The sequence below is a fragment of the Corapipo altera genome, unplaced genomic scaffold (genome assembly GCF_003945725.1).
Source record: "Corapipo altera isolate COAL_440 unplaced genomic scaffold, ASM394572v1 0, whole genome shotgun sequence".
NCBI classification, from domain to species: Eukaryota; Metazoa; Chordata; class Aves; order Passeriformes; family Pipridae; genus Corapipo; species Corapipo altera.
Window position 1 is genome coordinate 53,873,649 of NW_020884872.1, and position 24,864 is coordinate 53,898,512.

Genomic DNA, 24,864 nt, shown 5'->3' on the forward strand with positions numbered 1-24,864 from the left:
AGATGTTAATCTTTTTTCCCTAAGGTGATTTTTTTTCACTTAGGTAATGCTGCTATTTTCACACTTTTATCACAGAATCACGGAATATTCTGAGTTGGAAGGGACCCACAAGGATCACCAAGTCCAGCTCCTGGCCCTGCACTGGACAGACCCAAGAACCACACCACGTGCCTGAGAACATTACCCAAACACTTCTTGAACTCTATCAGGCTTAGTTCTATGACCACTTCCCTGGAAAGCCTGTTTGAGTGCCAGATGTTTGTTTTTTTTAAATTAGAGTTCTCTTCCTATCTTTTATAATTTTTGTCTTCCTTTGTTTTAATCCAATTCAGATTGTCTGTCATTAAGCTGAGCCTTGTTCCATCACAGCTCTTTGAATTCCACTTTTCCCTTCTTTTCCTGAGACCTTTCCACAGCCTCAGTTTCTATTACTTAATGTAGAACAATTAAAGTAGTCCACGTTGCTGTCTTGTTCTGAATTCCTGAACAGCCCTCCTGCCTGTTCTGCTTTCTTAATCCCCACTCTAGCTGATACCCTGGCTATATTTTTTTTTTTCTTCCTGGCTCCAGGGTTAATTTGGTGTGTGAGGAGGTACTAGAATATTAATGTATATAGCTGAAAAAGTCTCCTCTACACCAAATACAGGTTCACCAAAAAAAAATAATAAAATAAATAAATCTGGCATGCAGAACACAGATGTCAGTGTTCTGGAAACATAATATATGACTCTAGACAACTCAAACATGAAATTAGTTTTGTCCTTTTCCTTTAATGCTTGCTGCTTTTTTTTCATATTCTCCACATTGCTTCAGTAGAACTAAGTTTGTGTTATTCAAAAGATTGAGAGCTAAAAGGCAGCTGTGTGGGGTAGGAAAGTAGTTGGAGGTGGAAGAGCTTCCCCTCGAGTACCCAGTGAACAGTTTAACCCAAAGTGAGTTTTCTATCCCGTTGGATGATGGTTTAGTGCTTGTTTCCTTGAGCATACTGTTGTTTCAGGTCATTGATTACCCACTGCTCATCTTACACCAGAGGTTTGGGAAATGTGTATTCTTCTAAACGCTAGGTTTTTTCACATTTTTAATGCACTGTACTTAATTTTTCTGAAAGATAGATATATTTTCAGCTACATCTGTTTACTGCTTATGAAAGTCCAAGGACAAGCTCTATTGCTGAGCTGCTTGAGCTTTGAATCATGCATTTATACGGTATAGGCAAGAGTGCAGCAGATAGTTGACAGAGAGAAAACTTTTGGCCAGAGCACCAACACTCAGGTCATTCAAGAATTTTTTTATTTCTTCTATCTGCTTTTTAACTACTTTGAGCAAGCTGTAAACTGCTTTTGTGCCTTATTTTTCCTCTGTTATTTTCTTTTTGTTCTTTGTTTTTAAGTTTTTGATCTGGTAATCTTCCCTTTATTCTCTCTCACTTTTTTCTCTTCTTGAATGGTTCTAAAGCATACTTTAATCCCATTATCCTACAAATTCACCATACACTATTATTTCCTTCCTAACTACAGTAGCTGATAATCAGTAAGGCCAGCACTCACACAGAGTGATGAAAAACACAATAAACAGAGCATAAGAAACTGTTTCAGGCATTTTAAAATAATCCTAGCTGCAGCAAGAGACTATAAAAATTGTGGTTTACTCGATTAAGTAACATAGGATTTTTATGTTAATGGCTGCTATGAAAAAAAAGCCCTTCTCAAGCACTGAAGGGCATCTCTTGGGGAGCTGTGCAGAACTATCCTCTTCCAAGGAGGGAAGGAACCTCACATAAATGTTTTCAGTTGTAAATGGGACATGGGCTGAGTAAAATGAACTGACCTAGGAAAAAGAAGGAGGGGAAAACATCATCCAAATGTGTGCATATCTTGAAATAGGATACTGGTGTCTCTGAACATGTGTGCAGGAATCACTGACATTCTTGGTACTGTGCCCCCACTCCCATACACTGCCTTTCCTCCTGCTAACTAGCATCTCTATCTACTCACTGCTGAGCAAAGGTCTGCTGATCTTGAATAAGGGAAGCAGAATCTGGCAGATTGGTACCACCCCACCTCAAATATAGTGCGAATCTGCCTTCCTCTCAGAACTGAGGAAGCTAATACAGGGTTTGTATTGTTGGAGGGTACAGCCCATGCATTTCATCCAGTATGTGCCTTGCAGGGGTGCACAAATTGCTGGATTCTTACTATGCTTGCTCTTGCCACTTTGCAGCACACTTGCACTATTCTTAAACAAAGCACTTTGCAAAGCTCTGTGGTTTGTTGAATAGCAGCATTCCTGTTATTAGTGAATTGTAGAAAGCAACCTCTGACAGTATTAACTTTCAGCTTTGTGGCTGACTAGCTCAGAGTGACTGATTTGTTGCAGAAAACTCCATAGCAATTAAACTGTCTGCCGCTACGAAATGCTAACTTAACATTTTACTCTAATTTACAGGCAAGTGAATTGATACAAAGTCTCCTCTTTAGTTACGGTTGCTTTCCAGCCACAGCACTTGGAATACCTGCCCTTGTCTCTTGCATAAACCAACGTGAATGAGGTGGAATAAGAGAGAGAAGGAAGACATTAGAGCTGGTCCTTTTCCAACTTTTTCATCTCTAACATTCCCAATGCAGGTCCCAATGCACATCACAGAGGAAGGACTGTAAACTGTAGAACTTCCTCTCCACCCATAAGAGAATATGTGCTCCCCCAGAAAAGGGTGTAAATGTAATATAAGGACTCTCTGACTCCAAAGATAACACTAGAAGAGTTTTGTTTTTCTTTCTTGTCCTGTTTCCTTCAAGGGCTGAACTGAGCTACAGCCAGGCACTTTTGTTCTAGAAATTATTTTAAAATAATCCTAGATTACTTTGGCAAAATGGCTATTGCCAGCAGTGGAAACCTCAGGAAGTTTTATATTGGGAGTTATAATTGCAGAAAATAGGTAATGATATGCAGTAGGAGACCCTACAATGCTGGAACCATAGATGTATTTTATATACAGGTGAGAAAACAAGCAGAACAGTATATGAATGAACCCAATATAAATTGCCTTTCTGGTGTAGTATGTACATCAGTCAACAAGACTACAATAATAATGAGTTTCTAATTCCTCCATGAGCACTTCTTCTTGGCTCATATGTTTTTAGTGTAAGATTTGTGAGCAGATTTGGTTTTTTCATCAGAAAAAGCACAAAGTTGATGAAATGGAAAGACTTTTTTCTTAAAATCTCAGGGATGGGGAGAGGGGGAGGGGATGGGAATAAAATCACCCCACAGAATGAAAAGCTTCAAATGACAAAAACTGGTGTGTCTGCACTCCTGTGTGTGGAAGGCGTGACATGTTATTGAAAGATGGAAAAACCTTATTTTATTTCTCTGAAAAAATTAGGATTTATTTATACAGATCTATGACTCCAGAAGGAGATAAAAGTGTATTTGCTATGTTCCTAAGAAAAAGCAAGGCAGAAGAATTTAATTTATCAAACTTTGTTACTTTATTAAGGCTGCTTTCTGAGTACAGCTTTTCATGTAGCAGAGGGCAGGTGAGAGTTTAAATTAATGCTCCATGGTGTAGCTTCTGTGAAAGAAAGTGTCTTAAATGACTACAAACTCAGTATACCTCTGCTGCTTCATTTGTCTCTTAAAAAGCATAAATTGTACGTTTTGGCACTATGTAAAATGACAGCTCTAAGCAAGACAGCCATAGCAAGAAAAACAAAATGTGTATATTTAAGGACCAGGCAAAACTTTCTGATACAGTATTATTGGTTAGAGCTACCTGGGAAATTTGATTTTGATCTAAAAATTCAGAATAAATTCCTGTTTAGAGAAATTAATTCCTCAAGGTCTTAAAAACACAGGGCTCGCAGCAGGCTCTTGGTGGCAGAAACATTAAACATTGAAAAGAATTTTCCTAAAACTATGAATAGAACTCTGCCAGCACCCATGGCAACAGGGTGGCATCATTGTTTGACAAAGGCCTCATTTTCTGTGCCTGCTTTGTGAGATAAGCAAACTTGTCTTATGTTTGCTAGATTACGTGATACATTCATGCAGGCCATGAGACCCTTCCCTTCTGAGGAACTGCCTTAGTCAAATCGATCTCTCCTGGATGAATGGTGGAGAGACAAAAATAGAGAAAGCAAGGAAAAGAACAAGTCTTCCATTTGTGATGGGATGTCATCCAGGATGGCAAAAGTTTAGGATGAAAGACAGGAGTAAGGAATAGGAATGATTCTTGTTTGTCTGCTGTACTATAGTGGAGCAGGTCTTCCTTTCCAGACAGCTCAATGGTATTCTGAGTTGGACAATTGTCTGCTCCATCCCTCTAGTTTCAGGGAAGCTTTTTACTTCTTTCTGGGATAGACCTGCCATCTTCCTCGTTGTAGTTTCCCAGCTCTTGCTTCTCCCATGCTGGAACACCTCCTCTGACCCAAGCAGTATGTCTCCTGGGAAGGTGCAAGCTTTTCCTTCTAGGTTTTCAGACAGTGTTTAAAGGAACATAACATTCATCTGGAAAGACATAAGTGTGATAACTATACCTCTGAAAGAAGCTAAAATAAAGTACCATTGTAATTTAGAGTCAGAGCATTTATGATGTGAAAAATTTAAACATGGCTGTCTGTGAAAGCAGAAAAGTGTGATTTCTAGAACACAGAGCTGATCATGTACAACACTATGTATTTCCTGTAGTGACCTAATTGTATGACTAGGGGGAAAATAAAGAATCATTCTCATGTTTCGTTTTTTCTGTTCTTCATGTTATGGCTTGGAGCTAGGATATCACTGCTAGTTAGTACCTGTATCATAGTCACACAAGGGAGCAGATTCTCATACTTTCTGCAGTCTGTTTGATGCACTACTTCTAAGATGGAGGATGTTTGTTGATCACTGTAGTTAAATACGATTCATCACACAATTGGGTTTTACACTGCACAAAGACTGCTTGGCAATAAACTAGAAAAATAACACTGTAATTCTAATATCTTGATTTAATTTGCTTTGGAAAGAAAGCCTATTTAATCACAACACTAAATTCAGCCACATACCTACATTTCCTTTTTGTAGGAGCAGCACTGTGACCACCTGATGTATTTCTACAATCACGAAATAAAAAGGAATGCAAATCTGGCTAGAGGGAAAAGCAGGTTAGAAGTCAAAACACATTCAGAAAAAATTTCCCTTCTTTCTCTTAGTAGCTCTAATGGTTCAAATCAATAACTGCAGTTCCCAGCAATATACCCCCAAACAATTTCTTTCCCTCTGCTAGAGTCCAAGGTCTAGAAAAGTGTCATGGATTTATTTCTATGTCACTCATGTACGTTTTCTTTTGGACTCCATAGATGTCTCCATACAGTGTATCCATTGCTGTGCCTGAACTGCACAATCTTCAATGTAACAACCAAGATGTACTATATTAAAACATTTACCTAAAATTTTAATATCTCATTTGTTTTAGACCCCAAATTACTCATGTCAGTGATGCCCATTTTGTTTTCTCTTCTTGTTTGTTATGACTTTTTTTTCCTGGAATTAGTAAAGTATTTACAAACAGGAATATTATCATGTCTTCCTAACCATGGTTACTATTTCTTTCCTTCATGCAAGTGATCTCAAGAGGGAAAGATGAAATCTGTGATTTTGTTCTATCCAGTATACCAAACACTATTGCTGATACTATGGTGCTATAGTATCTAATATTATATGTATGGAGTTTATTAATCTGCATGACACACATGAAAGCTGTTCTTTATGCTAGAGTCAAAAATTCAGTCTAGTCCTTGCTATCCTTGCAGCTCTTTGGACAGTGCCACTCTCAACTGCCTTAGAAAAGAGAGAAGAAACACAGATTTTCAACAGAAGATCAAGAGTTTAATGCAACTGTTCTATGACAGTTTCCCCTGCTTCCTTTACATTCTTTACTCTCCTTACCTGTTCTCCTCTTCTTCTTGGCAAAAATTGCTTGCAACTCTTCTTCTCCCTCCTTTTTCTAGTCTCAACTGCCCTTATTTTTGCCACAAGTCTCACCCAGAACTTCTCAATCCCTTTTGTGAGGTGACAGGAAGCTCAGGGAGTTGGAATCTTGTTCAAAATTGTATCCTGCTGCTGCTCCTTTCATTTTATGTATTTTCCTCCTCTCTGGCACGGGTTTCTCCATATGCTGCAGCCTCTTTGTGAATGTCCCCACCTTTGTGTGGGTTGCCTAAGAGTTGCAGACCTTCAGGGGTGTTTCTACCCTTACATGTTTTTCCACAACCACCATTCCCTCAGAGCAGGGACTCCTGTATGTCCTGTGGCATGGAGTACCTCCTTCGACGAGCATACCTTCAGCCATGCTTCCAATTATGTCATTTTCCATACCACTCTTCCATGTTCTTCATATATCCCCTCCATTTCTGCACCTCCCAGAACCCAATGTCCTTTATTCATCATGTTTGCGCAGAGGCACCATGTGTTCCTCCTACAGTTGCAGTTTTAGGTCACGATAGGTTCCTGACAGTAGTTTCAGAGCTGGCTAGAAGTGGCTGTGACCAGCCCAGGGCTCTTCTTGGCCTTCTGCTACAAAGGTCACCCTGCAGCTTCCAGCTGCCAAAACCTTCCCATCTATGCCCACGCATCACCCTTTCAGACATTAATCTTGTTAGTCAAAAATCTGCATTATTTTGGCCATTAGCTAAGAAAGAACTCCCATGGTCTTCAGCATCATAAATGATGGGTGGTTTCGTGTTTTAAATGGCACCACAGAAAAGGAAGATGTCTGCAGATTGGGAAAGCAGAATCTGTGGTGTAAATAGGCACTGGTCTCCACTGTAAGTGCCTTCCCATCCATAGTCTGAGAGTCTGAAAAAAGAAGGTTTTTTTGACCCAAGGTCCTGTGTTAGGTTCTACAGATACTTTAAAATGTTGTATTTTATGCCTATGGGCTTCTGCTAAGTGTTTTTTGTGTTTGTACCTTGGCTTGACACGTCTTGTCAAGAACGACAGGTTGGAGAGGTCTGAAGATGTTTCAGGATACTTTACAGATAACATTAGATACTCCAAGTTGCTAAAACATCTCTTTTACCAGTTCACATTTTAAGTAAAACACTTGGAAAACGCAAGGCAGCTATTTGAAGACACTTCTAAGAAGTGCTTGTTTACAGACTCTAAAAGCTATCTGAAATATTATGGTTTTATTGGATTCTGAATTTTTGAGGGGTTCTATTTATATCTAGGGGTGATTTAATTTTTTGTGTATATTGGGAGAGAAGTGAGAGAAGAATGAATGAATGAATGAGAAACATTTTTCACTATTATTGAAAGAATATGATCAAAAAGAAGATAAATCCTGTGTTATTGAAAAAGAGCTGTACAGAAAATTGACACCCAGGCAGTTTATATTCACATATAATATTAGTAAATCACTAAAATGATAAAAATGTCACTGCTAGGCTTTACTACAGAAATTTAAAACAAGCTAGATCAGATGAATCTCCAAGAAGGAGAGGCCAAAAGAATGAGAAAAAAAATCCTTGAATTGAACAATATAATTCATATTATAACTATTGAAGAATAAGTGAAGAGAGGAGTTAGTTATCTGGTTAGCTAGTCCTGTAAAATTCTTCACAGCTGTTCATCACTCCTTTGTCATCACCTCCATCCTCATTCCTCCTCCCTACTCTACTGGCCCTGATCCAGCTCCCACCCTTTTCCATCCTGCATCCCACACCTTCCTAGCCCACCTGGCCCATCCTGCACTCCTTGTTGTGTCTTTCCTCTTCTCTGTCATCTCTTCTTCCTTTCCTTTACTCAGGTACTAGGCAGAGGGATGGAAGAACTGAGGGAGCTGTAGATTCTCTGGGGAGTAGCATCTGCTGTTGGAGGAATCTGAGGCTGAGAGTGTTTTCTTGTGTCTTCAGGGGATGTGAGGTAGCTCTGGATCATATCCTGGGAATTGAACTGTAAAAGAAAACCCATAAGGTGTTGCTAGTTGAGTAAGTACTGCAATGTAAGTGTGCTGAGGACAGGAAAAGTGGTGTTCTAGAGACATCTGGGGAAATTGCTGCATCCTCTGCAATGGCCTCCTTGGAGCAGTTTTGCAGTGACATATGTTACTATGAGTATTTCCAAAAATATGTGGAAGGCCTAACATATCTATGCCCTTAAAAAAAAGAAAATGTTCCTTATCTATGAATCAGAGGAGCTCTGGAGATCAGGACAGGAAAAACATTTGCCAAATCCGTTTATGTTTCCTCTGACTACTCTGGGGCTTGGAGATACTATGATTAATAAGCGCTTACAGAGGTCTCTTGTATTTCTTAGGATGTCAGAAATTAAATTGAAAGACTCCTGCATTGTTCCATAGACCAAAATGCCCATAATAAGTATGATCTTGGTTGCTATCACTATATTTGTAAATGAGACAGGAAGAACAATAAGTAAGTTCTGTAAGAGTTATTCTAGTCACTATTTCTTCTTCTTTCTTTATTTTTTTCCTGACACTGACACATAAGGTTTAGATCTCAGACATGGAACAGCTAGATTTCTCTTAACCAGAGAATGATCTTGTTGTGTAATACAAGAATTGCTAAGAAACTAATTACATTTTTTATAATTTTCCCTCATTCTTCAAAGCATTGACACACCCACAACCTACCACCTACGTTTTGTTCTATACCAACAAATGAAGAATGGAATTTTAAAACTGATACTCTGTATTATGCAATAAAACAGCAGGTACTAGGAAAAAAAATGAAACCTTCATAGCTATTAGTTAAAAAATGCACAGAATTCAGTAAGGCTTTTCTTTTCATGCATTTATCTTTATAGTCAAATGTAGTTCTCTTACATGATACATTTTCTTTGTAGCTAATAGAATATTTCGGTCAATACTTTAGCCTGCTTTATCATTTTTTTTAATCATTATATTGATAAGCAGAGGACTATGGGTTTTTCTGAGAGGTCTGAAAGCTTATAACCTTTCTACTGTTCAAAGATCCTGACTTTGACAACTGGAGTGGTATAGATAACTAGTACCTGGCTGCTGAAGACAGCAGGTGCTTTGACTAATTCATTTGTCTACTGACTCAAATTACAAGCCATTACACTACTCATCTACACACAGTTTATTTGTCTATATCTACAGTAGATAGTTGAACCTAGCCCTAAATGTATCATGTCCCAAACTTGCTTAGCTGCCAATGGAAAATTGCTAATATGAAATCTGGAATTTAGCTTCACAAAGCCTGGAATGTGGCTTCACAGTTAGTGGCTACATATCAGTGTAGGATGTTGTACCTCCCTCTTCTTAACTATTGCCCAGATTTGCCTTAGCTCCCTGACGAATATGTGTGCCTGTAGTAGCCTGTGGATCATGTCAACTGACTAAATATCGGTCACTAAGATTAGATTTGTCACACTCTGAGTTCTGTTGACTATACAAGTTCTATATCTAGGAATATGGGAGATCTTTTACAGCTAGAAGCTACCGAAATACCTCATAATATCTCAAATGATGCCAGAGACCTATGCTTATGCAACTAACCTCTGCCCTAGATCTCTACTGATGTTAGTACTTGCTCTGCCCTTACTCTGTAGGTATCCAAGGAAGGTAGTACATGAAAAGCCAGTGTATCTGCAGTCAAAGCTCAGGGCTATACCAACAGAAAATCTTATTTTTAAAAAATTCTGGCAATATTCTTTACCTTCAAACCCAAATGACCAGCAATCACAAATATTTTGAGAAATGAAGACATGCATCATTGCTTTCAAGATTGTATTTGTGTCAAAATACTGTCCAGGAAGATGCCATTTGCAAGATTATGTAACCACAGCAGTCATCAGCATAATGAAATGCTATTATCTCTTTTATTATTGAGCAAGTCAAATTACTATTTATTCTCTAAAAGCACATTTCACAAGTTCATGATTGAAATTCTCAATAAATTTTCCAATTTTATTTTCCTTATACATATGTAGGGAAGTAATGGAAAGGTGTACGCTCATTAAATCTACAGCTGCCTTTTAATGGTGCTTTTTCTCACCTTGGATAGTCTTGTTAACTGAGTAAATTCTTTCTTTGCTTTTCAGGTAATTGGAATAAAAATATTTTGTCAGATATAAATTTCTTATTTACAGTGTCTCATCACTGAGGGCAAGGTTCATCTTCTCTGACTCTAGACATCTACAACATATAACATCTGAATTATTTTCCCTAGTTTACCTTTGTCAGTGGAGAAACAATCAACACTTATGACAGTGCATTTTTATTTTCCTTAGTTATAGAAGGACTTTGTAGTGACTAGCTCAGATAAGAGTCTTCTACGTGATAAATGACTAAGATCTTAATTTGCCAACAAGGCATTTTCCCATCAAGACTAGAATGAGATGCTTTTAAGTAAATCTCATCATGCTGGAAGAAAGTGTGGTGTGTCAGGAATTCAGTCAACATAAACATGGTTTCCCAATGCTGCTTCAGGACCAAGGTACTCTTCTGTCAAGCCAAAAGATCATTTTTTTTTTTTTTTTAGCTAAGCCAAGATGTGTAGCGGGTGTTCTTAAATTATTGTAAGTCTGTAGATGAAACTAGCATACTGGGTAGTTCTGCATCACTGGCTAGGGAAGCAGCTGTGTCAGGGAAGAGACTAAGCTTTACTATATTTGTTGACATGTAGGTAAATTAGATTTTCTTTTGCCTCCACTACAGTTTTCCATAGTGATGGCTAACACAAATTAGCTATCTCAAAAGCAGTGTGTGTCTTTGTCTACTAATGACACATATTAAATAAAAGGTGACAGCTATTATGTACTCGGGCAAGTTGTATGCATTAATAATGTGTTTACCATTACCAAATAGCACATGCACTCTCTCAGGTCTCCATGAGTGATCTGACTACACTAATAGCTGTTTTGTTGTGACAAAAAAACCTCCTTATTTTTAAATTATTGAATATTTTCCAGTAAAATTATTTTTACAGTTATTCTGCTTTTGATGTTGGCATCCATTATTTGCTGGCAGCACAGAATGAAACCATGGAGGAGAATCCCAGTTCTCCTTCTGCTTTCATATATGTAAATACGGAATAGCTGCAGCAGTGTAAAATGTAAGAAGGCCAGAAGTGTCCAACTCAATACAAACTTGCTTTCTATATTTCATTTATGTATGCTCTGCCATGAAGGATTTGTTCAGATGAAATCAGTATCTGCAACATAGTCATTCTTTAATTTAAAAAAAAAACAAACCCAACACTATTTCTACTTTGTGTAACAAATGGCATTATTTCACAGGCTACTCTCAGGATTAGAAATGTAATGGGAAAAGAGTTTCCTCTGTTTAAGGAAAATAAAAAAATTGTACACAATCTCTCCTTTGGATGCAGTTTTGCCTCTGTATAATCAGCATAAATTCACACACTATGCATAAGAAATTAAAATGTTACCAGAAAATTTTGATATAATCATAAAGATTATTTTTTCCTCACTTTTTGTTTGACTCAAGTTGACTATGTATTTCAAACAAAAATCTTTCAACAATTTGGGGGGACAAAGCTGAAGGTTGCCCATTAACAATATGATGAGAACTTCTCCAGCCACCACAAACTTCACAGCAATGGCAGATGTGATGCTCTGGGAGATTTCTACGGTAAGGACATGCTTTTTGTTATATTATGAAAATTACAGTTCATGCATAAACAAGAGAAACTGACTTTAGTAGTTAAATCTCCAGCGTATCCGTCCTCTAGCTTAATTACTTCTAGCATTAACCAGACCTTCTTGGTGCTACCCTTGAAATGTGATATCATCGCTGCCTTTCACATAATGTGCATGAGAAGTTCTGGACAAGCCATTTCACCTAAACTTTTTATGCAAAACTAAAAACTGCATGTTTCTTATTTTCTGTGTATTCTAATATGAGACACAAAGATCTGATTTTCAGATAGATGAAGTCAATGGCAGTTGTATATGAAGTCATGTCACATATATAATGCACAAGCTCATACGCTCTGAAAAATGAGCTTCTAACTATTTCCAAATTATCATTCAAAATTAGTGAAAGCACAGCATCTCGTCTTAGTTCCTGAGGCATAAAACTGGGGTTAATATCACCTCTTACTGCTCTGAAGTTTTCAAAATGTATTGTATTAGGGCATGGAGAAACCTATACAACGATAAGAAGAAAACAAGTGTAACTCATCAATTTGAATATAGTAACTATTCATTGTTATGAAAGAAATGAAGGCTGGTGACCTTTCAATAATATGCAGTCATACACTTACAGACAAAATTGTTAAAAAGACAATTCTGGCTATCTTTATTCTGTCACTTCCCTGCTTTGAATGCTCAGCTTTGTGATTCTAATCTTGTTCTTTTGATGTGGAGGTTGGGGTTTTTTTGTTCTGCAGTTTCAGCTGCTAAGACAATAGCCTCTACTTAGCATGAAGCCTCTGTTTTCACATGATGACATGCAGGAATTTTATGTCCTCTTAGGACATGGTTTTAGTAAGAGTCAAAGAGAGAAAAGGGGGCCCTTACTTTAGTACCCATGCAGACTGGATCACCTCCTCTTGATTGTCTAAATGAGTGGGCAATTCTTTGGAGGAATATGGTTCTGACTTTACAGGACAAGTGTTCTCTGGTAAATGGAAGTTCAAGAACATTGCTGGTTATATTGGTTTTGTTTGTTTCATTGGTTTCTGGGGTTTTTTTCTTCTCTTAGTTCAAGCACATGTAGAAACTTGTGAGCATGGAACCTGACACACTGTTTTTAGTAATATGGTTGTGCTATAATCTGTAATGTATAATGTGTTTATTAAAACAAAATTCAGTGCTTTTCTCTCCCAGGTGAATGTTCAAACCATTAGGATGAAACTCAAGCTACCTTTCATTTATTTTGAAGTTCAAAAGGACAGTTTTGAATTTATTAACTAAATTATGATTTCAACTCAAGTCTCCCAGTGCTTGGATCAGGGCTGGGATATAGATAATGAGGTTTATATCTTCCAGCATTCTTAATAGAAATAAGAATCTGTTGCCATTTTCACTGCAGACCTTGATCCCACCAATTCATGCAGAGTCTTTGTAAAGCATCTAGTGGATAAGACATTACAAAGCCAAAGAGAATTTGGTTTGAAAGTGAGCTGGGGTTGAGATGCTAAGATGAGGTGGTTCAGAACAGATTTGCAGCCAGAGCACAGATGCCTCTAGTGTTCAGCTGCTGTGACACATATTTAAGATACAGATAAGGTATTAGTTGTGCCTAACTATTTAAATTCATCTCCAAGTGTTCTCTATACATCTGTTTTGTGTTTATTGTCCTTTATTCTGTGCCATGAATTTGCAGTGTTGCAGGTGGGTAAAATTTCCCAGAGTTGCCAGCTGTAGGTCAAACCAGCTGGAGGCAAAGCATCAGATCTTCAAGCAATTTCTGCTGACTCTGTTGGAGTCATTCTGTGTTGCCACTAACCTAGGCAAGCTGGAAAGTGTGCTGTGAATCTTGGAGCCAAGAGTGTTTGGAGAGTGGATTATGAATCTAAGAGCCAGGGGTGCTTGTCACAGCCTGTAAGCAAGGAATGCTCTCTTATATGTTAACTTAATTCTTGTTGGTTGGTCTCATCTAGCCTATGTCATTAAAGTTTACAAAGGAGGTAAAGCTGTCTTTTCTCAGTCCATCAGCATAGTAATTTAGGCTACCTACTTTAAAATGTATTTCTCTTCGCTACTTTACTGTGGTCTTTAGCAAACGGCACACTGAGAAAGATGCTGAGAAAGGTACATCTTTAAATCTTACTGAGTCTATTAGAACTGCTTGCAGCTCTGAAGAAACATAATATTTTGCGTGTGATAGTAGTGGTTTTGGCCAACCCTTCATACACTAAAAAGCGCTACACTTGTAGGCTGGATTTAGAAGAGTCCAGTGTAGGTGCTTGGAATCAATGTGTATACCCACACAAATTATTAACTAAATTTTGTTCAGGATAGTGATTACTTTCAATCAGAAATATTCAGGATATACTGGTATCGTAGATACAAAAGAACCTAAATGATGGCAATCACAGTTCGTATTGTATCTTTCCATATGAAACCCACACAAACAGCAAATAAAAATCCTATATTTCCTAGGTCCATTTCTGAAAGAAAATAGTGATATAATTGTACTCTGATAACACGTTCCAGAAAAAGCAGCTAAAGGTATAATTTCTTAAAATTAATGGCATTCAACTTTGTTCCTTGTGAGGGGCTTTAGATTTTACTCTCAGATAAGTCACTGTACTGAAATTTCAGGTCGCTGAGAAATCATTGCTTTTGTATCTGTTAGCTGCAGTCCCACACATGAACCCCATCAGTCTTAGTTGTTTGTTAGATATAATTAATTTTGAAAGTGCACCGTGCTGAATAAATCGTGTGACGCATTCCACACTTCACAGTTATTTGTATCCGTTTTCCATTTTTTTTTGTATATTTTCCTTTTTTTTTTTATATTTTCCTTTTTTTTTTGTATAGCAACATGTTAATCCATCCCAAGAAAAGAAGAAAAGATCAAGAAAAACATTAGTGAATGTAAAATAAAATCACTCTGTTAAAATAAAAGTGAGCCACAAGCTTCTGGCAGTAATCTGAGATATTTGACAGTGGAGCCTGAGAGGGAGAGGTCCAGGCACTTGGGAACAGGCCAGAGAACAGAGGAGGATTAAAAAAAGGGAGCCTTGAAGCAAACTATTACTGTTTATATGTTGAGAGAGGTTGTCCCTAAGAAGTCTTGCATTTATTAAGGATAGGATAAGCTTGCTAAAATTTTAAAAGCACAATTTTAAGTATTCTTAAGCTTATAACCTTACAAGCCTTTGACAAATTTGTCCCATGTCAATGACCCAAATGACATCAAATCCAGATTCTTGCAAAAATTGAAAGGTACTCACAATTAAGATTACAACTCACATTCAAATCAAATTTGTCTTCAACTGATAAAAATAGCTTTTGGGTATTTCTCTCAAATGAACACCATATTAAAAACTACACTTTCATATGATTCTGGGTCAAGAAACAAATTATTTGCAGTGACCCACACTGGTTTGCCAGGTCTGCAAGCTCTCAAAAGCATGTGATGGTTCCATAATGATTCAACTTCTCTGCCATTACGTGACGAGACCCTGCAGCAAGTGGTGTTAGCAGGGGTAAGGGAAAAAATCCTTATAGATCCCAAAGATAATCGAACCTGACTCCTACAAGCATATTGCTAACAATACTTCTACCTGTTTTTTACAGACCTCCTCCTTCCATATATTGAGACAAAACTATGTATTCTTCTAAAAAGAGTTTACAGTTTTCTTACAGAGCTGAAATTTAAAGAAGCCTCAAGAATGCAGATTTATGTATATCTTTGCACACCACTGTGTATTCCACTGAAACAGATTAAATGCTGTGTGCATAGTTAAAAAAAAAAACCACCAAACATCCACTTTTCTTATAAATCTATATTAAATTCTTGTGTTTAGAGGGAAATATGCAGTCTCTTCAGCTGCTGCTGGTTTGAGTCAGTCACAGAGTCTCTAGAGATTCCTTCTGTCGCATAATCCCACTGCAGGCTTGCTCAGGAACAGAGATCTTTGCATAAGAGCTGCAGTACAGTTATTCTTTTATATTTTTTTAAACATATGAAAATTTTAAGGAAATCTGCACAAACATCTGGGCAATTAATAACCTGTCACCTACATCAAGTAATTTATAAGCCTTTTGCTACTGTTAATGAGTAGTTCCACATCTTCAGGCAAAGACAAGTAAATCAAGTACAGGTCTTCATTCTTAAATCTGTGGGTGTACAATTATGGGCCAAAGAAATATAATCTGTTTGGAAAAAAAAACCCAAAACACCAAAAAATGAGGTGAGACCAGCTTTGAACTTTGCAAACATAGAATAGATTTTCTATTATAATTGTATATTTAGATAAACTAACCTGAGTTACAGAGGCCCAGGCTTCTAAAATGTGTAAGAAAGTGTGTATCTTCAAAGGAGGACAGATACAGAGGGGAAAACAAAAGGCTTTGGAAAAGTAGCTAGTTCTGTGGAAAGGAGGACTGAAGCTTGGGTTCATGGCATTCTGTGACCTGTGGTTGTAATAGCCAATTCCCAATTAAATGGAAATTCCAAGCCAACCTACTCCTAGTATTGTGTGAGTTGCAAGATCTCTTTCCTGAGTTATCTGATGTATAATAACATAGCTAATCTGACACTGCAGATTTTGTTCAGTAAACTAAAATATTTGTCTTCTACTGCTCTGTTTACCTCATGAAGCCTGTAAACTCTCTGTCTCTCGCTGCCTTTCATAATGCTCAAATTTGGCTGAAATTAGCCAACAATTTCAGGAGCTATTGATTGTAGACCAGTAGACGATTACATAGCATGGCTACACAGTACTATTTGCTTAGGAAAAACCCACAGTGTTGTAGTTTTAACGACTTCTGGAAAAACAATGGAATATGGTCTATATAGTTGCTATATGATCCATCCTGTTTTACCCCAATTTCAATGTTAAGGACTAATTTATGTCTACAATACAAAAGAAAATAGTATCTGATTTACTTATACTTCTTCTCAGAACCAGGTTTGGATACCTGACCTGAGATAGAATTCTGCACTGATCTGTTGTTGTACTTCTGGTGTTCCCAACATTATGCTGAACACAGGTATATGAAATAAGAGGACAGATTTTAATAAAAAATAATAATATTGTCTGACAGGGAGAGAGAGGACATCTTTTTCCTAATATTACATAGAAAAATCATGAAAATTACACAAATCTGAGCTTAAAGTAGTTTATTCCTTTGTATTATAAAGAGATTTATTTAAGCACATTTAGTGAGATAGTTCTCAGATTTTCTTAGATGACTAAGATGTTTGATAGATATCTCATGGAATTATAATTTCATACAAAACAAAATTATATGTAATTTATCGGGTATAATATACCACTATAACTCTTTAATACATCTTTAAATAGCCAAACTGAAAAATGTTTTATTCAGCCTTCAAAATATGACTTCTCTGTAAGAAAAGACTTTGAAGATGTTTGGTTGTCTTTTTTCGCAAATGTCTCAGACTCATATTTCATTAGAGTCAGACTCAGGCTTCACCATTCAGGTGCTGAATTCTGAGATGTGATGGGTTTCATATAGAACAGAAAGCAATTCAGCATTGCTGTGGATATCCACTATCTTTGAGCATATTTGTCGTTTTATTGATCTCAGTAAAAGCACACCGTAGCCAAGTGCACTGCTGAATCAGAACCATAGATAGTGTGTCTATTAAACGAAAACTTAAATGCTTTATAACAAAGTATTTAATTCCCATATTGCCCAAGGGATACACGTCTCTGTCAGTCACGCTTCTCATTATTTGCCTGCTGTCCTATATGAAGTTTCCACTATTCTATCAGCTGTAGCTAGTGAAAGTACCAGGAAAACCTAATTCAAAGTAGTAGCCATAACCTGTCCTCTTTTGCAGTAGCTGTTTCTAATATGCTATTTGTAATTGTAAACCCAATGATGCTGGTATTTATTTCTGAACTATTTCAAGTTTTTCTTCTTCTTTATCTTGAAAGAAGAATGGTATGGGGGGAGACATGACTTTGAAAGATTAAGAATGTTTTTGATGTTTGAAAAAAGAAATTACTCTGAACATTTGAAATTTTTCCCCTGGAAAAAATGTGTTTTGAAATTTTGATTTGTCAAAAATACTTTTCATCTAGAACAGAAAATTCACTAATCTACTCCATATTAATAAATTATAACAATTTCATCAGCTAAAGATTCAGAAAGATCATGCATCTTCTCAGCTCTTCTGAGAACTTGTATTTCCTTCAAACAACCCAGTTTTTCTGCGACTGTAAGGTTGTGCATGATGGTTGTTTCAGTTCACCTTTAGCTCTGACATGTCTGCTTTTCACTTAGCATCTTTGGTTCCCCAAGGAGTGTCAGAGTGAGCTAGAGGCCCATGACAGTGCCCAGTGCTATAACTCCCATGTACCTTGTAAAGAGCAAAAAGCAAAGAACAGGTGATAGAGGTGTAAATGAGTGGCTCACTGAGAATTAACAATGAAGAAGCACCTAGTTTAAGACAAAACAATTAAAGAACTGATGTTTGAGAAAGGAGTAAGAGGTATGAAAAATAAATTGGAAAGGGGATGAGACACTGACATGAAAGAAGGATAGGGAGTGATTGAGCTGGCTGCCGAGTTGGTTGCTTGGATGATGGAGTCACATGCCCACTTATTCAGCTTTAAATTAATATTTGAAAGATTGAGATCAAATCCAAAGCCAAATGTCCATGTCCACCATGTTTATCAATGTGTAAAGTCTTTAGACACTATATCAACAGGCATCCAAGAAATCATTAATAGAGTATGATAGATAAGCTAGCTCAATTCTGTTCTCACTTTTGCATGAGACTCATCAAATAATCAGAGAGAAATGGATGTCATAAAGACATGAAAAAAAGCTGGATTTCATTGTAGTTTAATTTAAAATGACCACAATGTTGTTGTATATATATGGAGTACTCAAAAATGAAGTATCACAAACTAGTGATATATTACTTTATTTCTGAGTCGCCATCCTTTCTCCCACTAATAAAAAAAAAATTAAAAAAAAATTAAAAAACCACATTTAAAAAGAGATATTTATCTTTAAATGTCAAATTTCAATGTTAAGGACTAATTTATGTCTACAATACATGAAATATATTTAGGAATTCAGTTGAAATGCTCTTACAGTGCCATCTGCTGAAAACCAGCTGAGGCTACAAAGTATTTGTCAGTTTATTCCTGCTAGGACATCTGTAAATTCTTGGTCCAAATCCTGGGTACTTTTCAGCTGTTTATGCCTTACAATATGACAGTACAAAATCTATAGGCCAAATACAAGGGAAACTATAAACACTGCATTTGCCCATATTATTAAGGGCATGGTACCACTGAAAGGTAAGCAGGTACCTAACTGTCTCAAACAAGAGGATCCTAGCATGCTTAGGGTTTAAATTGCTTTTTGTATATGCACAGCTCAAAGGCTGGATGTCAGCATCAATTTTTTTACCCTCTGTCAAGTTGCCTCTCATAAAGCAGCCTAAATTTAATAAGCTCTAATATGTCTAACAAAAAATAAGTTGGTATGCATTGGTTAATAAATTTTAAATTTACTTCAGTTCTCGTATCTTGAAATGCTTGTCAAGCATGTGAATAATTCTTTTAAAATGAAGAAGACAGACTGCATAGATTAAGGTAAGGTTTTGTCACAGCCTGAACTTGGGCCATGTAATAACAGCCCACTTGAGTGAAGTCAAAGATGATTTTTTTTTTCCTTTTTTTATTCAGCAACTGACTCAAGTTTCAAATTGGTTCTTAATTAAAGATGAATATTTTCGCGCTGCTTGCTACTTTAAGAAGACTCATCCTTCATTATTTTTATATTACTTTATAAATTCTCATGTTACTTTACAAATTATTCTGGCTTCCCAGTCCACAGTGAATCAAATTTTAAACAGCTCTCACCCAATATCTTGTCAATAAGCTCAGAGCTGTGTACACGCGTGCAGCATTTTTTTTTGGTGTACGTAAAGATGTAAAGCATCCTGTCAGTGAAAATCAGATTATTTCTTTTCTCCCCCAGACCAAAGGGAAATTTGAAAAGCAATTTGAAATGCAGTGCATTTGGCATTATCCTCCTGCTTGAAAAGTTTGCAATGGTCATTTTGAGAAGTAACAAAAGGTATTCCAGCAATTAATCACAAGCTGCACACTGTCAGAGTGGACATTTCATGAATAACCAAGAGGCTGAAGACCTTTTTCATATGTTTTGTCATGAATAATTTAGGCTTTTAAAAGTAAAGTCAATCAGTAACTCACTGAAAGGGAAAAAGACTGAATTTCAATTAACTCTGTCAACCAGCATGACTAATTCTACCCACAGTTCAATGGATGTAGGACGTGCACAAGTTTTCCTCATAAACACTGAGCATCATCTCAGTATCTGTTTGGTGACAAGGTTCAAAGGTGTTTGTATGATTTATTGTGTATGATTTACTTGTATGATTTAGAAGTGATATTGGTGTGAATTGCTCAAGTTAAGCAAAAATTACAGGGATATGTTCAAGCTTGTGTCTTCCTACTTTGCTATTTTGGGATTTAAATTCATATGTAAGTGATCCAGAGACCTGAGTCAATCTCCCTATGATTACTGTAGTAAGATATTCCTGCTCCAGAGGCTAAATCTTAACAACTGAATTTCAACTCGATTTTTGACCTGTGCTCTTCCAAACCTCTTTCCCACTTCTCTGTTTTTTCAGTTTTGAAGAAATATAGGCAGATTAGCTTCTGGAGTCTCTGTGCACATTCAAGCTCTTCCTTTTTTCCTGTGCCTTTCTTTATTTAAAGCTGTGGTAAACAGCATAATGCTAAAACAGCACTTAGTAAGGCACAAAGAAGGTCTGGGGTAAATGTTGATGATTTGCCTCATTAACTAAGAATTTCCATATTGAAAAAAAATTCACAAAAAACAAACAAATAAACAAACAACAGCCTTAGGGCCAGATATTCAAAATATATGCATAAGTATATGGATGTTTTTGAAAATTTTGACAGATGCCTGTGTCTGTAGGTGTCTACTTATTTGGAAATTTTAATTCAATTTTCATAACATTGTGTTTGGAATCAAGAAGAAATACTATGAATTTTGCTGAACATAGCACTGTCTTGGGTCACATTCATCTGTTTACAGGAGATGGTGGATATACCAGGGTTTCTAGTTGTTAAAGTTTTTTACCTAGCCCGCTCTATTTATTAACCATAACTGCTAAAAAAGAAGTTAATCGACAACTGCTGCATATTCTGGGAGCATTCTAAGGATTGTGAATTTTCTTCGTGGTGCAGCCAGCCTGATCCTGTTATCATTTTCTACTTGAAAAAATGGATTATTTCCAATGGGCTTTGTTTTGAAAAATGCGCTAACTTTTGTATTGTTGTTACAATAATAGTAACAAGAGTAAGCTTGGCTGCCTATTTTGGCTCAGAGAAACAACAGAATTATAAATGCAGCTGATAGAGAAAATTGTGAAATCTCCCAGAACACTGCAACTATTAAAGAGAAAAAAATAACAAATGCAAATACTTCCCAAGTGTAACCGTTGCTTAGTCCAGTGTCAGAGCCTTAACATTTGTTTTCATTGAGATTCAGTACCTTTCACACAATTTTAGGGCAAGATCTAAAGTCCATTAAAATTCTGTGCACCAGATGATTAATACTTTACAATTACCAGAGATCAGTATTTGGCTGGTAACACTGCTTTTGATGCAGCCCAGGATGTGGCTGGCTTTCTGGGCTGCAAGCATGCATGGCCAAGTCATGTTGAGCTTTTCATCCACCAGAAACCCCCAAGTCCTTCTCAGCAGGGCTGCTCTCAATCCCATCATCCACCAGCCTGTGTAGTTGCTGGGGGTTGCCTCAACCCAGGTGCAGGACCTTGCTCTTGGCCTTATTAAACCTCACGAGATTCCCACAGGTCCACTTAGAGCATCATTTGACATCATTAGGATCTTCAGGTATCACTGACCTCAAATGTTCTTTAACAGAAAATGGCTATTCAACTGTGCTTCTCCATATTGACACAATGTAGTCTACAGGCAGGTAGCAAGAAAGTCCTTCATTTTAAGTCACATTAGAATTTAGTCCTCTATAAACAGATATTGTAGAGGTATTCTTTTAAGAAGTGCCATGGAGATACTCTCTCTGTGTTTTACAAGTCCTGACACCTTTGCTTCTATAGGATATAGGTTTCCTGAACAAACAACTAATTTCTTCATTATCTTTGGAAGTGTACGCAGTGCTGCTGTGCACTGCACCAGAGCCCAGGCATTGTTTATGCCCACTCTGTCAGCCATCCTCAAGATGTTCAATATTCTTACACTCTTCAGCCAGCTCCTGCCCTAAGTTACATATTTACAACACTAATGACTTCAGAGAAATGAGAACTTGGGGCTGAACATCCCCTGACACTTTTCAAAGAGGTTGTTTTAATCCCCACCTTGGAATTTCAGACACTTGCAGCCAGTGGTTTTAGAAAAAACACTGAGCTCAGTTCCACAAAACATCATCCAACCCTCAGTGTTTTGGACCATAGGTTACTAGAAGTCAGGGAAACAGAATGCTTAAAAAAAATTACTAGATCTTTCCCCAGATTACACTCCTAATTATACCAAAGAAATTAGAACTCCATTACTCTTCTAAATATCGCAGCTACTGAGATTTCCTAGGGCTGTGTAGAAGAATCAGAGTTAAACGAAAGTGGGAGATATTCCTGCATATTGGGGTTCAGAAGGACACTGCCTTGCTGTGCCACACAAGCTATGAAACAGGCCAGAGAGAGAAGAAAAGCACAGGCAAAGTGTACCTGTAGTTTCTACTTGAAGATATGGTATATCCTCTTTTGAATAAAACATATTCAGAAAAATACTTGCAAAAGCAAGGACACTGAACATCTGTAATCTCTACAACCATCTTTGCAAAGCATTGTTGTACCATCCTTTCCCTTCCCTTTCCTTGCTCTTAACTGTCTTTCTAGAGAGCCTTTAGTGATGTTTGCCTTAGGCAAGGTTTAGCAGAAGCTGCAACATCTTTTCAAAATTTAACACAAAAGGAAGGAAAGACAAGCTCTCAGGTATGTAGGGCCTCCTTTGACTATGAGCCCAAAAGTCTGTCTTTCCTTCTGCTAACGGGAGGGTTTTGTTTAAAGATATGTTTCTCCAACTTGATAGGGAAAAGATTTGGATCATTAGTGGAAGCAGGTGGAATGAAGATTTTTACCTTCTGGTTTGGGGCTCATTTACTTTTTTTGTTAATACAGATAAGACTTACTAAAATTCTTAGTTGATAGGTATTTGTATATATATCAAGCTGCTAAATAGGTGGTATCTGAGAACCTCAGGTCTTCACTCTGGTAGTTTTTCTGGGGATGTCACTGGCCTGGAATTCAACTGGGCTTTGGGAAGTGCCATGGTTCCTCAGCATACAAAAGGCTAAGAGGAACACTAAGTCCGTGGTTGTGTCTGTGAATTTTTGTAAACCTTAATCAGCCCCACTTACGGACATGTCCCAAGCCTTCTTGTACTGGTTTCAGTACAGTTTAATGGCATTTCATTGTTAACCAGATACTTAAGTATCCTGCAGAAGCAAGACCTCAACTTCTGTTGCTGAATCTGCATTTAGGAATGAAAAAGTCAGATTCCTTCCTAAATTATAAGATATGTAGGCTCAATTTAGATACGCAGTTTTAGCAGTAAAAAAGAAGAGGGACTGGGGGGTGGAGGGGAATGTGTTTGTTAAAATAGACAGATATGGTCTGTATAATTCCAGTCCCTGAACAGCAAATATGTGTTTGTCACGTTTGCACAAGAAATTTCAAGGTAAAACATGTTCAGCAAAAACAGTGCTTCACAGCCTTCATGGGCATATAAGGCAAGTTCTACATTTTACACTATGCTTTACTCTGTATTAACCTGAAGAGGTGTATATTGACAGAAAGGAAAAGGTCATTATTATTAGACGAGATTGAATTGGAATGATGGGTCTATATAGCAAGATTTAACAATTTGTTGACAAACATCAACATTAATAAAAATAATAGGAAAAATTGTAATGTATATATTTTTAAAACTTTTGAAAATGGTGAATTTTCCAGTTTGTTTTTCAGAATTCTCTTTTAGTGTATTGTCCAGCTCCTCATATATTTTCAAAATAGCAATACTTAGCACTGCCATAATAGCTTATAAATTCCTGGCTGCATGCAAACAATTACTGATGTGCATCCATATTGGCACAAATTAAGCCCACGTGTAGCTTTGTCATGCACATACAATTTCTCCATCATTAATCTCAGTTGTAAATGACAACTTTTAAATTCTCTGCCTCCCTAAATCTACATTTCTCATTGAATTTAAATGGATTTCAAATATATAAATAACTGCACCAACCCTTGAATATTGCTTTCAATTACTTTGAGTTTGCTGCTGTTCACATGGCATTCATGCTGGTTTTTCCTACTGTTTGCATTAGCAAATCTCTTCTTTCTAAAACAACCTTCTGTATTCACAATTAACAACTCAATCCAAAGTTGAATTTTTTAAGCTTTTTCTCTGACTTTTTAGAAAGATACAACTGGTGGCCTGTGGCTACAGCTCACACACTGTTCTTTTAAACAAGAGTTTATTTGGAGTCACAATGATTAGAACTGGTTTTGAACAAAAGTAGTGGGTCTGTTTTGCAGAATGCATACTGAAATGCAGTGTAGCCATATAGTGAGAATAAGAACATCTTATTACAAACAGTCAATGCATGTAGGTGCCCAGTAAGAGACGGTCAGGCTGTGAAATGATCATTTCAGACAGCTGCTGCTCCCCGTGGGTAGCAAAACTAGATTGACTGATTTTGCCTATAATGCTGTCCCCTGACCAGGGACCAGAGGTGAATTTTCTACTTTATTTCTGGCTGCAGCAACAGCCTTAGAGCTGGCTCTGGGGAAACAATGCAAGGAAACCTCCAATGCTGATTGTGACATAGTACACAAGGTAAGGGGCAACTCACCACCATGGGCTACGTGTTACATCCTGCTGGTGGGCAAGGAGCCTCTGTATAGCCCTCTGGGCTACAAAATATTCTGGACAGTCAACAGCCATGATTATGGGGGCATAATGCTGCCTAGAAGCTCCTCGCTGTTAACTAATGCAGGAGCAAATGGGATTTAGACTTGCAATAAGTTCAGCCTGCTCACAGGGTGGCATAAGTGTGAAGAGCCTAGTCTTCCCTGTGGCCTGTATTTCAGGCCATTAAGGACAACCTAAGCATCCTTCTTGG